This window comes from Ochotona princeps, chromosome 16 (genome assembly GCF_030435755.1).
Source record: "Ochotona princeps isolate mOchPri1 chromosome 16, mOchPri1.hap1, whole genome shotgun sequence".
Lineage (NCBI taxonomy): Eukaryota > Metazoa > Chordata > Mammalia > Lagomorpha > Ochotonidae > Ochotona > Ochotona princeps.
Window position 1 is genome coordinate 51,193,757 of NC_080847.1, and position 12,098 is coordinate 51,205,854.

The following is a 12,098-nucleotide window of genomic DNA, read 5'->3' on the forward strand; positions in this document are numbered from 1 at the left end:
CCTTTCCAATGCTGGTTCCTTTGCTGGATGCACTTTCCCATCCTAGGGTTTTTAGCTTCCCAGGATTCCCTACTCTGTGCCTTCGTGTCTTTGTGTGAGTCATCACGGCCCTCAGCAGGCATCCTCTGTACCCCTTCTGAGTCTCTGCTTCATCTCACCAGCACCCTCCTCTCCACCCGTCTCAAGTCCGTTTCTTGCATTCATCACAAACCCACTGTCTCAATCCCTACAACCCTGCAATCCAGTAGTTTCCGTGCATTCTGGAAATGTGTCCTTTCTTCCTGGTCCTGTGCTGGTATCCCTCACCCATCTCTACTCCTTCAATCTACCAATTTTGCAGTCCCCAAACTCTATGTCTACTTTCCCCATTTCCTAACTTTCACAAAGCTTAGCGGCTCTGACTGTCCCCGCAGAGCACCCCTCTCTGTGGCTTTCTCCTGGTGTCCTTAGATCTTAAACACCATAAAATTTGCCACTGCCTTCTACCCGTGGCTTCGCCCCTGGGAGCTTCCCTCAGCACCTGGTGAGTCTCGTTACTTGCCTCACTGCCACAGACCATATCGCTAAGGGACAGAGATCTCAGAACCCCCATCTTTGTGGTACCCAAGACCCCATGCCCCTGGTCTGCAGAGTGCCCCTTCCTTCTGCCAGCTGCTTTTGCCCTGCACTGCGGTGCACCCGATCGCTTGGCTCACCATCGTTGTTGTGCATCATTTTTACCAGGGTGACCACATCTTCGCTGAAGTCCCCGTTGGTCTCTGGATCCTTCTCGATGCTCTTCCTGATCACGCCTTCACAGGTTCTGTTGTACAGGGAGGGTATGTATTCACGAACCTCATTGGTCAGCATGCCCCCTGGTCTTAGGGGACTGGAAAGCCCCGATTTGGGTGTCCACAGTAGAAGCCACAGCAGCGGCAGCATCTGTAGCCCGGAGGGCAGCATGAGGAGGCGCTGATGAATGGATCTCAGGATGGTGCTGGGCAGGCTGTTCTTCCAGCAGGTGGACGATCTTGGTCTTGAACAGGGTTGCTGGTTGCGTCAGAGAAAGACAAGGAAAAGCCTTTTCAGCGGAGTGTCTAGAACAGGAGCACTAGGTGCTGGTGTAGGAGGAGGGTGGGATGGCGTCCAAATCCTGCTTCCCCTGTGACCAGCGTAATGAGACTTCCACGTACAGTGGAAAAGTTCCAGGACTTTGTTCCTTTTATCCCAGCCCATTTGGCTCTCTTCCAACCCCTCCTCCTGCTCCTCCCCACAGTGAAAAAGCCACTCACTTCACACTCTGGCCTCAGGCACTTGTTTGGTGGCTCCTTTCTCTGGCCCTGCCCTGACCGCAGGTCGCTCTGAACTAGGGGAGCCACAGAAAGACATCCTCATTTTCCCACCTTGGGCACTGAGGCACAGCTGTCTGTCAGATGCCCTCGGGACCACACGTCCTATGTGAGATCCCAGTGGGAACCCTGGCTGAATCGCTTCTCATCCAGCTTCCTGCTAATGCCCCTGAGAAGGCAAGGGTCAGTGGCTACGGCATCATTAATGGATAGAAGATCTCTCTCTCTCTCTCTCTCTCTCTCTCTCTCTCTCTCTCTCTGCCTCCTATGCTTTGTATTTTACATAAGTAAGGAAACCTTTACAGAATAAAACACAGAGTCTTGGGGACTCTCTTTCAGGAGGTGGAGCCTAGGCCCTTCCCTTGAGCCTGGCTGGTCTTGGGGCCTGGCTTCTCACCCACAGCACGGAGCTGGGTGTGACCCCTAGGCTGGGTCAGAGAAGGCACCAGAGTTCCCTCCCAGCTCTCTCTCAAGGACTGTCACACTGTGGTGAGGAGGGGAGGGATGAAGACAGACAAGCAGCCACCAGAGACACACACACACAGAGGGAAGACCTGAGTCTGTGGCCAACAACCAGCCCGGGGTGAGTGGCCCATGTGAGGGGACATCTCTTCCAGTGCTAATCTGGTCTCTATGTGCCTACAGCCTGAGCTGACACCTGACTGCTAATTCAGGAGAGACCCTGGGCCACAGCCATCCAGCAAGGCTGTGAACATGTCCCCGACTTACAGGAAGACTGTCAGAGGTAAATGTTGGTTGTTGCTTTAAAACATTTGTTTTGGGCCTGGTTCAGTGACATTTCGTGCTATTCCTTCACCTGCTAGAGTCTGCATCCCCTATGGGCACTGGTTCATGTTTTGGCTTCTTTAGCACTTCTGACCCATGAGTATAAAATGGTTCAAGTCCTTGGGCCACTGCACACATGTGGGAGGCCTGGAGGAAGTTCCTGGCTCCCAGCTTCAGATCAGTTGTTACATCCTTTGCAATAAATGTGAAGTGAACCAGCAGCTCAAAGTGGGTTTTCTCTGTTTCTGTTGCTCTCACTGAAAAATCTGCCTTTCAAACAAAAAAGAAAGAAAATCTTTTTTAAAACCAAAGCAAAAATGTCTGTTGATGGGGCCAGAACAGTGATACATTTGGTTAAGCTGCCACTTGAAGCACTGGAATTGGATGGGGGACCCTGTTTGAGGCCTGATACTCCATGTCCAACCAGCTACCCATGGTGGAAACCACAATAGCTGCCCATGTGTTTGGGTTCATGCCACACGGAGGGAGCCCTGGGGGAAGCTCCTGCCTCCCAGTTTAAGTCTGGCTCTGCCCTGGCTGTTGTCGCCCAGTAAGTAAGGCCCAACACGTGACATATCTCTTCTGCCTCTCTGTCTTCATTTATTAGTGCCCTGTGTGTGCAACACCATGTGGGGCGGCAGCATCTCCTCTGCTTAACAGATAATGACTGCGGTGTTCTGGGGAATTGGGCGCCATTGCTCAGATGTCACATAGGAAGAGCCTGCGCGAGCCAGGGAGAGCCTCATGACACATGAGAAAGAGTATGCCACACACTGACTATCCTGTCTTCAGCCTCAATTCTTTCTTTCTTTCTTGTTAATTTATTTATTTTTACTTTAAATAGAGATAAACAGAGAAACACAAAAAGATCTTCCATCCGTTGGTTAACTACCCAACTGCCCAGTGGCAGGAGCTGAACCAATCAAATCCAGAAACCAGGAGCTTCTTCTGCAATCTTCAGATTGGGTGCAGAGACCCAAGCATGGACCATTTTCTCATGCTTGCCTAGGCCATAAGCAGGGAGTTACATGGGAACTGAAGAAGCCAGAACATGACCAGAGCCCATATAGGATGTGGGGGCTCTTACAGGAGAAGGTGCCTGTTGAGCCACCACACTGGCCCCAGCCTCCGTTCCCTGGATGCCACCAACTCTCCCTCTGCCTCTGCTTCTTCCCCCACTCTTCATTCAGCAAGGACCACAGACCTGGGTCCCACCTGCTGCTCCTTGGGGATCTCTGAACCCACCATACTGGGGCCTGGGATTTGGGAGAACTTGGCAGCCAGCACTCAAACTAGTTTTAATATGAATGTCATTTCAGAGGCTATAGCTTGGCTGATTGTGTGACTATGCTAGCTTTATGACCCTGGGCTAAACAAGAATATTCTAGAACATCTCTTGCTCATGGGCATACTGTTCCTGGGCCTTATCAGACACTAGCATCAGAATGACGTCTAGCATCGCTGTGAGCTCTCAGAGCCCAGGCTATCGATGACAGAGGCCAACCAGTGGATGACCTGCTGACCCCACAATGCTGGCAGCCTGAACCTGGGTTTGCAGCCCTGCGGTGGATGTTATGGGGTCACAGGAGTGAGCAGGAGGGCTTTGGGTCCTTCGCCATGGAATCCACTTCACTTCCAGAATATGTACAAGGACATCATGAAACAGCTCTGGCATGTACAGATGCTTTCAATGACTGATAAGGGAACTGATGTTGGGAGGCATGGGGTTGGGCAGAGTGAGGGGAGCCTTAATTGCTCTGGCACTCAGAGAAGGCACCCGGACACATTTGGAGCTTGGAGGGCTGCCTGGAGGAGGATGATTGTGCTGAGACTCAGGAGAATTCCTAGGCCAGGTGTAGAAGGGAGCACTATTCATTTGCTTACTTCCTTATTTGCATTAGAGATTTATTTTGTTTTGTTTGAAAGTCAGAGTTACAGGGGGAGACACAGAGAGACACAGAGCTTCCATCCGTCGGTTCACTCCACAAATGCAGACAAGGGCCAGAGCTGGACGAGGCCTGAGCCAGGAGTTCAGGCTGCTCTCCCACGTGGGTGCTCAGGCACAAGCCCTGGGCCATCTTCTGCTGCTTTGCAGGCCTGGTGGCAGAGAGAAGGATGAGAAGGGGAAGAGTCAGGACTCAAGCAGGTGCCCATATGGGGTACAGGTGCTCCCTGCAGGAGGGAAGGCTTTACCTGTGACACCACACAGCTGGCCCCTAGAGTATCTACAGATAGTTAACTGTTTAGGACAAATTATTTTTTTGATAGAAACATTTTTTTTCATAATGTGCAGGAAATATATATTATAAGAATATGTATAGAATTCAGGAATCCTTTTGCACCTGAAAAATTTTTGGATTTTATTTCCAATTCCCAATTAACATTCTATATCCCTGTCTGTGTGTGGCAGGTCTCCAGCTCAAGTTTCCCAGGGTCTGGAATTTGCAGGTTGCCTCTGGGTAGTTTTATATTCAGAATTTGGAAAAGAGCAAGGTACATTGATCACCAGGGTGGATTCATGCCTTACTCCGGGCAAGGTTCTCACTGCTGAGCTGCTGGCTTGCCGTGCTGAGAGAAGGGCTCTCAGCCTCTCAGCCCCTCCTTCCCAGGGGCAGACACAGGGAGTAAGATGTGATGGTGAGAGCGCCATGGGGAAGGGGCCAACTCCCATCTCAGGAACACCCTGAAATAAATACCAGGGCACCACTTCAGGATTCTCAGCAGGGAAGGGGTAGCGCCCCAGGGCCCTGATCAGCCCAGCCCCCACATTCTCACTAAAGTCAGGTCCCACCTGCCTTTCAAGTCTCTGAACCCAAAGTCTTCAAGCATCCCAGTACATTGCTATCCTGGCCACACATCCCACTTGCCAGCGATCCAGGTGCCGGACTGTCCTGAGCTCCCACAATCCAACCGTCCATCTCAGCCTTGGTCAATGACAGCAGCACATGCAAGGCCTCACCTGGGGCTAACAGGACAGGCACAGGCCAGAAGGGAGTCCCGCAATCTCAGGGACAAATTTCATTTCCTCTGCCCCAGTATGAGTGTGTGGGAGGGACACAGGTTGCTACCATTTCAGCCCAGGGTCTCGACATCATAGCCTAGTATCCCCAGAAGTAAGGGCAGAAGTCCTCCTACCTAGAGCAAAGCCTACCACACACTGCAGGTGCTGGTTCACAATGCTGGCATTGTGGGGTCAGCAGGACATCCACTGGTTGGCCTCTGACATCTGATAGCCTGGGCTCTGAGAGCTCACAGCCATGTTACACTTCATTCGGGCACCAGTGTCTAATACAGTCCAGGAATGACATTCCTGCTGGCTTGAGGCATTCTAGAATATTCTTGTTTAGCCCAGGTGCATGAAGCTAGCATAGTCATACTGTGAACCAAACTATAGCCTGTGACATGGCATCCCATATTAAAACTAATTTGAGTGCTGGCTTTTAACTTATCCCCAACCTGGGCAAGAATGCTGTGGCATCAGAAGCCCCAAAGGTCTCCTACACCTGCTCCCCTATGCTCACCGGCCTAAATCAGTAAAAGCCATTGCAGCTGTGCCTGTCTTTCCCTGCTCTGTGTGAAATCGTGCACTTTCCTATGCATTCATTAGAACAACGTTGGGGATCGCTAACCTCTGCTGTCTTGTGATGAAAACGGGCACAGAGAGGTTGGGTAAATTTGCTGAGAGCTCACTGTCACTTCACTGAATGACAAGGCCCCAGGGAAAGTGCTTTCCATTCTTCCTTCCTAGCATTCCTTTCTTCCCATTGCTCTGGTTTCATGCCCCATTTGCAGGTGAACACACTGGGGTGTTTCCTTGTGACAGTGAACACAGCCCTAGGAGCAGCAGGTGGGACCCAGGTCTGTGGTCCTTGCTGAATGAAGAGTGGGGGGAGGAAGCAGAGGCAGAGGGAGAGTTGGTGGCATCCAGGGAAAGGAGGTTGGTGGCCAGTGTGGTGGCTCAGCAGGCACCTTCTCCTGCAAGAGCCCCCATATCCCATATGGGCTCTGGTCATGTTCTGGCTTCTCCACTTGCCATCCAGCTCCCTGCTTATGGCCTAGGCAAGCATCAGACGATGGCCCAAGTCCTGGTGTGTCTGTACTCATGTAGAAATATGCAGAAGAAGCTCCTGGTTTCTGAGTTTGTTTGCTTCAGCTCCTGCTATTGTGCCATTTGGGCAGCGAACCAGAGAATGGTAGTTCTTTCTGTATGTCCCTCTCTGCTCCTCTGACTTTCAAAAAAAACCTAGATTAATAAAAAATAATGAAAGAAAGCTGACCATACGGCAGTAGGCGAAGTGTTGATTGTCAGATGTCATGAGGCTGCTCTGGGCCCTTTCATGCCTCTTGCCATGTGGCCTCTGGACTATGGCTTCTTGCTCCCCAGCACCCCAAAATCTTCATCTGTAAAACAGAGATGTTGCTGGAAGCATTAAAGGAAGACAGAGAGGCAGAAGAAATCTTCTATGCACTGGTCCACTCCTCTCAGGGCTACAGCACCCAGAGTACAACCAAGATGAACCTGGGGGGCAGGAGCTTCAGCCAGGCCTCCCCCTTGTGGGGGTCGAGTCCCAAGGACCTGGACAGCTTCTGGTTCTTTCACAGGTAGGGAGCTGGTTGGACATGGAGCTTCAGGACTCAACAGGATCCCTTTAACAATGATAGTACATTACGTGGTACCCTAACCAGGTATTTCACTGTACTGGCCCCAGTAAACAACTAGTTTCCCTTCCTCGTTTTTTAATTTTAAGCATTTTTATTTGTTTTAAAGGCAGCTTTTTCAGTGAGAGCAACAGAAACAGAGAAAACCCACTTTGAGCTGCTGGTTCACTTCACATTTATTGCAAAGGATGTAACAACTGATCTGAAGCTGGGAGCCAGGAACTTCCTCCAGGCCTCCCACATGTGTGCAGTGGCCCAAGGACTTGAATGAACCAGAAGTGATGCAGTAGCCGAGACATGAACCAGTGCCCATATGGGTCGCCTGCTCTAATAGGCAGAGGATTAGCCTAACATGGCACCGAACCAGACCCAAAACAAATGTTTTAAAGCAACAACCAACATTTATCTCTGACAGTCTTCCTGTAAGTCGGGGACATGTTCACAGCCTTGCTGGATGGCTGTGGCCCAGGGTCTCTCCTGAATTAGCAGTCAGGTGTCAGTTCAGGTTGTAGGCACATAGAGACCAGATTAGCACTGGAAGAGATGTCCCCTCACATGGGCCACTCACCCCGGGCTGGTTGTTGGCCACAGACTCAGGTCTTCCCTGTGTGTGTCTCTCTGGTGGCTGCTTGTCTGTCTTCATCCCTCCCCTCCTCACCACAGTGTGACAGTCCTTGAGAGAGAGCTAGGAGGGAACTCTGGTGCCTTCTCTGACCCTGCCTAGGGGTCACACCCAGCTCCGTGCTGTGGGTGAGAAGCCAGGCCCCAAGACCAGCCAGGCTCAAGGGAAGGGCCTAGACTCCACCTCCTGAAAGAGGAGTCACCAAGACTCCGTGTTTTATTTTCTAAAGTTTCATTGATTTATGTAAAACATAAAGTGTAGGAGAAAGAGAGAGAGAGAGAGAGAGAGAGAGAGAGAGAGATTCTATCAACATCAGCTATAACAGGGTCTGAACAGGCTGAAGTGAGGCACCCAAAAGCACATCCTGTTTTCCAAAGGAGTGAGAGAAAATGATGCTGCGACCACTGACCCTTGCCTTCTCAGGGGCATTAGCAGGAAGCTGGATGAGAAGCAGAGCAGCCAGGGTTCCCACTGGGATCTAATGTGGGATGCAGTAGTCCCAATAGCCTCTGACAGACAGCTGTGCCTCCATGCCTCAGGTGAGGGAATCTGGGACATCCCTCTGGTACCCCTCATTCACGATGACCTGGACCTAGGGCAGGGCCAGAGCAGAGATAGGAGCCGCCAAACAACTGCCTGAGGCCAGAGTGTGAAATGACTGGCCCTTTTCACTGTGGGGAGGAGTAGGAGGAGGGGTTGGAAGAGAGCCAAATGGGCTGGGAAAAAAGTAAAAAGTTCTGAAAATTTTCTGCTGCACCTGGGATGCTTACTACGCTGGTCAGAAGAGGCAGAGTTTGGGGAAGCCTTCCCGCCCTCCTCCTACACCACCACCCCATCACTCCCATTCCAGACCCCCTGTGCAGAGACGGCTCTGCCTTGCCTCACTCAGACCTGCTCAGTTCCCAATTTGGAGACCATCCAACTGCTGGCACCACGGCTCGTCCATCACCATCCTGGTTCTCTCGGGGATCACTGAGATTCCTCCATCAGAGGCTTCCCATGCTGCCCTCTGCAATAAAAATGCTGCCACTGCTATGGCTTCTACTCAGAATGCCCAAACTGGGGCTCTCCAGTCCTTTAAGCCTGGGGAGCATGCTGTCCAGCACGGCGCATGAGGACACACCCTCCCTATACAACAAAGCCCTTGACAGAGTGACCAAGGAGACCAGGGAGAAGGATCCAGAGACAAATACTGACTTCTATGTGGATGTGGTCACCCTCGTAAAAATGGTGGATGTTAACAATGGTGAGCCGCGTGATCTGGGAGCACTACAGGGCAAGGCAGAAGAAACTGGCAGGAGGAAGCGGCACCCCTCCAGCACAAGGAAAATGGGGGGCATGGGCATCCTAAATGGGGGTTCTGAGCACTCTGTCCATTAGCAATGTGATCTTGGACAATGAGGCAAGTGGACAACACTCATAAGGTGCTAGGGGAAGAGTCCAGGGCAGAGGCCATGGGTGGAAGACGGTAGCCTCCCTTCAGCCCCTAAAGTGCCAAGGTGACCTGGAGGGTGGTCTGTGGGCACAGGCACAGCCTCTAAGTTTTGGGAAAAGAGCCAGCGGAGAAAGAAGACGCAGAGTTTGAGGATTGCAAAATGGGAAGATTTAAGAAGCAGAGCTCTGAGAGGGACTGCAGCAAAGCTCTAGGAGGAAAGGATCAAACTTCAGGGTTCAAGGTGAGAAGGGCGCAAAGTGGTGGGCTTTGTGATGAATGCAAGAAAGCGCTAAGAGGCCAGTGGGAAGGAAGGGGCTCGTGAGTGGAAACAGAGGCCCAGAAAGGGTTCCGAGGATGCAAGTCAGGTATTCCACCATCAAGCCAGAGGTCATGGCGACTCGCAGCAGAACACAGAGGCACAGAATAGGGAATCCCAGTAATCTGAGAATCCTGGGATGGGAAAGGGCTTCCAGGGAGTAGATCAAAATGAAAAACAGGCAGTTTGGCAGGCAGAGGGAGGTGGCGGAGCCCTTGGCACTGAATGGGTCCAAGATAGAGCTGTTGGAGTAGGTCTAGGAGTGCTGGGAGATATTAGTCACACAGCACCTCTCTGAGCAGGTGGACAGTGGCCTCGAGCAGACAGGGTATTAGGACCCATTCTGCAGAGCAGAGGCCATCCCAAAGAGGCCCACTACTGTCCCAAAGGTCCATCAGCTAAGTATGACATGGCCCACTCTTAGCCATGCGCACCCTGCTGCTTCCACCACTGCCAATTTGGATTCCTCTCTCTGCTCTTCCTCCTTCTAGAAATTTATCAACAATTCAGAAAGAGACAGTACAATGTGTACATGGTCTTCAACAAAACGGAGCTTCGGGAAGCCGTGCCTGAACCGTCATTACTGTCCCTGGCAGAGCTGCACCTGCTCATGCGAAAACATGACCGTGAGCAGCTACTGATGCTGTATGAGGTGAGACGGGACCTGAGCTGAGGCCAGGGTGGGAGGAAGGTGCTGCCCTGCAGAGGGTGCAGGAGCTCAGACCAGGGACTCCTGGGAACTTCAGAACTCTCAGACTCTCAATAGGATGGTTCAGTGCTCACAAGGTTGGGGGACCTAGGAGTTGGACCCTCGAAGAAGACTGGAGTCTCAAACATGAAATCTCTGGGAAGCCTGGAGGCTCCAGAACCCATCTGCACACTAGGGCATCCATTGGCCACATGCACCTTGCGTAAAATGTAAATGGATGAGCAGGAAATGTTTTCAGGAATCCCAAATCACAGAGGTAATTTTTATTATTTTAATTCATATTATTTGAGGCTTCTTTTAGAGATGTACTTACTTCTTTGAGCAACTAAAGTATTTCTGAGTGACAGAAATAGAGACAGAGACAGAGGTAGGGGCAGAGCTGGAGGTAACAATATAGACCGAGAGATCTTGCACCTATTGCTTCTCTCTCCAAATGGCCACACTGACTAGGACTGGGCCAGGCCAGAGCCAGGAACCTGGAATGTCCCCTGGGTGTCCCATATGGGTTCTGGGCCATCTATTGCTGATTTCCCAGGGGCATTGTCAGGGAGCTGGGCCATACTTAATTATGTACACAGATCTTTCACCTGTCTCCAAGTGGTATGCCTGAGTCGCAGGCAACACAACTTCAGCTCTGATTTTTCTTTTCTGATTATTTATTTGAGAGACAGAAAGGTAATGATGGAGAGTGAACCAGTATATACCTACAATGGCCAGGGTTGGACCTGGCACAAACCAGGAACTTGTAACTACATCCTGGTCTCCAACATGGGTAGCAGACAAGTTTCACAAATTCTATTGCACGCCCATTGCAAAGAGCTGGATCAGAAGCAGAACAGCTGGACTCACACTGGTCCTAATATGTCATTCTGGCATCACAGGCTATGGCTTAGCTCTCTGCAGCACCATACCCATATTCCTAGAGCTGTACAAGATTGTTCTGGAACTCCTCAACCTCTTACGTGTGTCCTTCTTGGGATTATCAAGCACTGGGGCTCATAGAATGAGATCTAACAAAGCAGTCAGGTGCTGGGGAACAGGCTGTCAGATCTGCCTGCTGTGACCCCTGCGGACTCAGGCTTAAAGCCTCAGATGCCTGGCCTAGAGGGCTGTGCTCATGGAGAGGGGCTTAGCCTGGCAGTGATGCCTGTGGCTTCAGGGGTTTAGCTTGCTGCTCACCTCAGGGATCAGGATAGGTAATGTAAAGCTAAGGATCCCAGGCCTCTTCTCTCTGGGGCATTGTGGGAGGATGGAGCTGAGGACTTCAGTGTGGGTGTGTGCTGTCTGTGGCTGGAGGCTGGCCTGGGAGCAGGTAGAGGGGATGGCATGGTCCTGGTGTGTGAGGCATGGGTAATTCCCTCTCCCTGTTCTTTGTCCTCCAGAGACGCAGAAGGAATTCCTGGCACTACTTCAGCCTTAGTCTCCTGGACTCCAGAAACACATCAAGTTGGGTGTCATTTGATGTCACTGAGGTTGTTCAGCGCTGGCTGAAAAAAGAAGGTGAAGATCATGGTGTGTCCTACCCATGCTTCTTCTGGAAGCCCCTGCCTCGCACCCTGACCTCTCTGTTCCTCCCCCTCCTCTCCTGCTGCTTTCAGACACTCAGGGCTGGGTGACACTGAGGGTCTGTTAGTGGTGACTCCATCCCAGAGCACCTGCTGTGCCTGTCCTGGGATGGGAGATGAGGAACAGACACAGCATGACCACCACAGCCCAGTCCTTGCTTTTGTCCCACACGTGCAGCATGGACTGTCCTGGTGGAGCTTTGGCTTCTACCCTTGGCCCTTGTTGGAACACAGGCAGGTCACTTCCTTTCCATGTGTGTCAGCTGCCAGCTCTGTAGGAGGGTCAGGGTGGCTGAGGGTTCAAGGTGGTGACAGTACACATGAAGGTCCTAGCACACAGCATCTGGTACTGTGGATTCTGTTGAAGAGGCAGATGGTGGGTTAGGAGATGGTCCATCTGCTGGGTCACCCCAATAGCCTCATAGGATGCTTGTTCCTTGTTTCAAGATTTATTTGTGAAGAGCAGTGCTGTCACTTAGTGGAGCTAATCCTCTGCCCATCACGCAGATAGTCCTCAAGAATATCCAATGGAGTCCCTGCTGCTCCACTTCCAATCCAGCTGCCTGCTGATATGCTGGGAAAACAGTGGATATGTCCAAGTTTTTTTTTTTTTTCTCAAACACCGTTAAGATGAAACTTGCTCCCTTTTGAAAGGTCCCTTTAGGGACCTGCCCCACA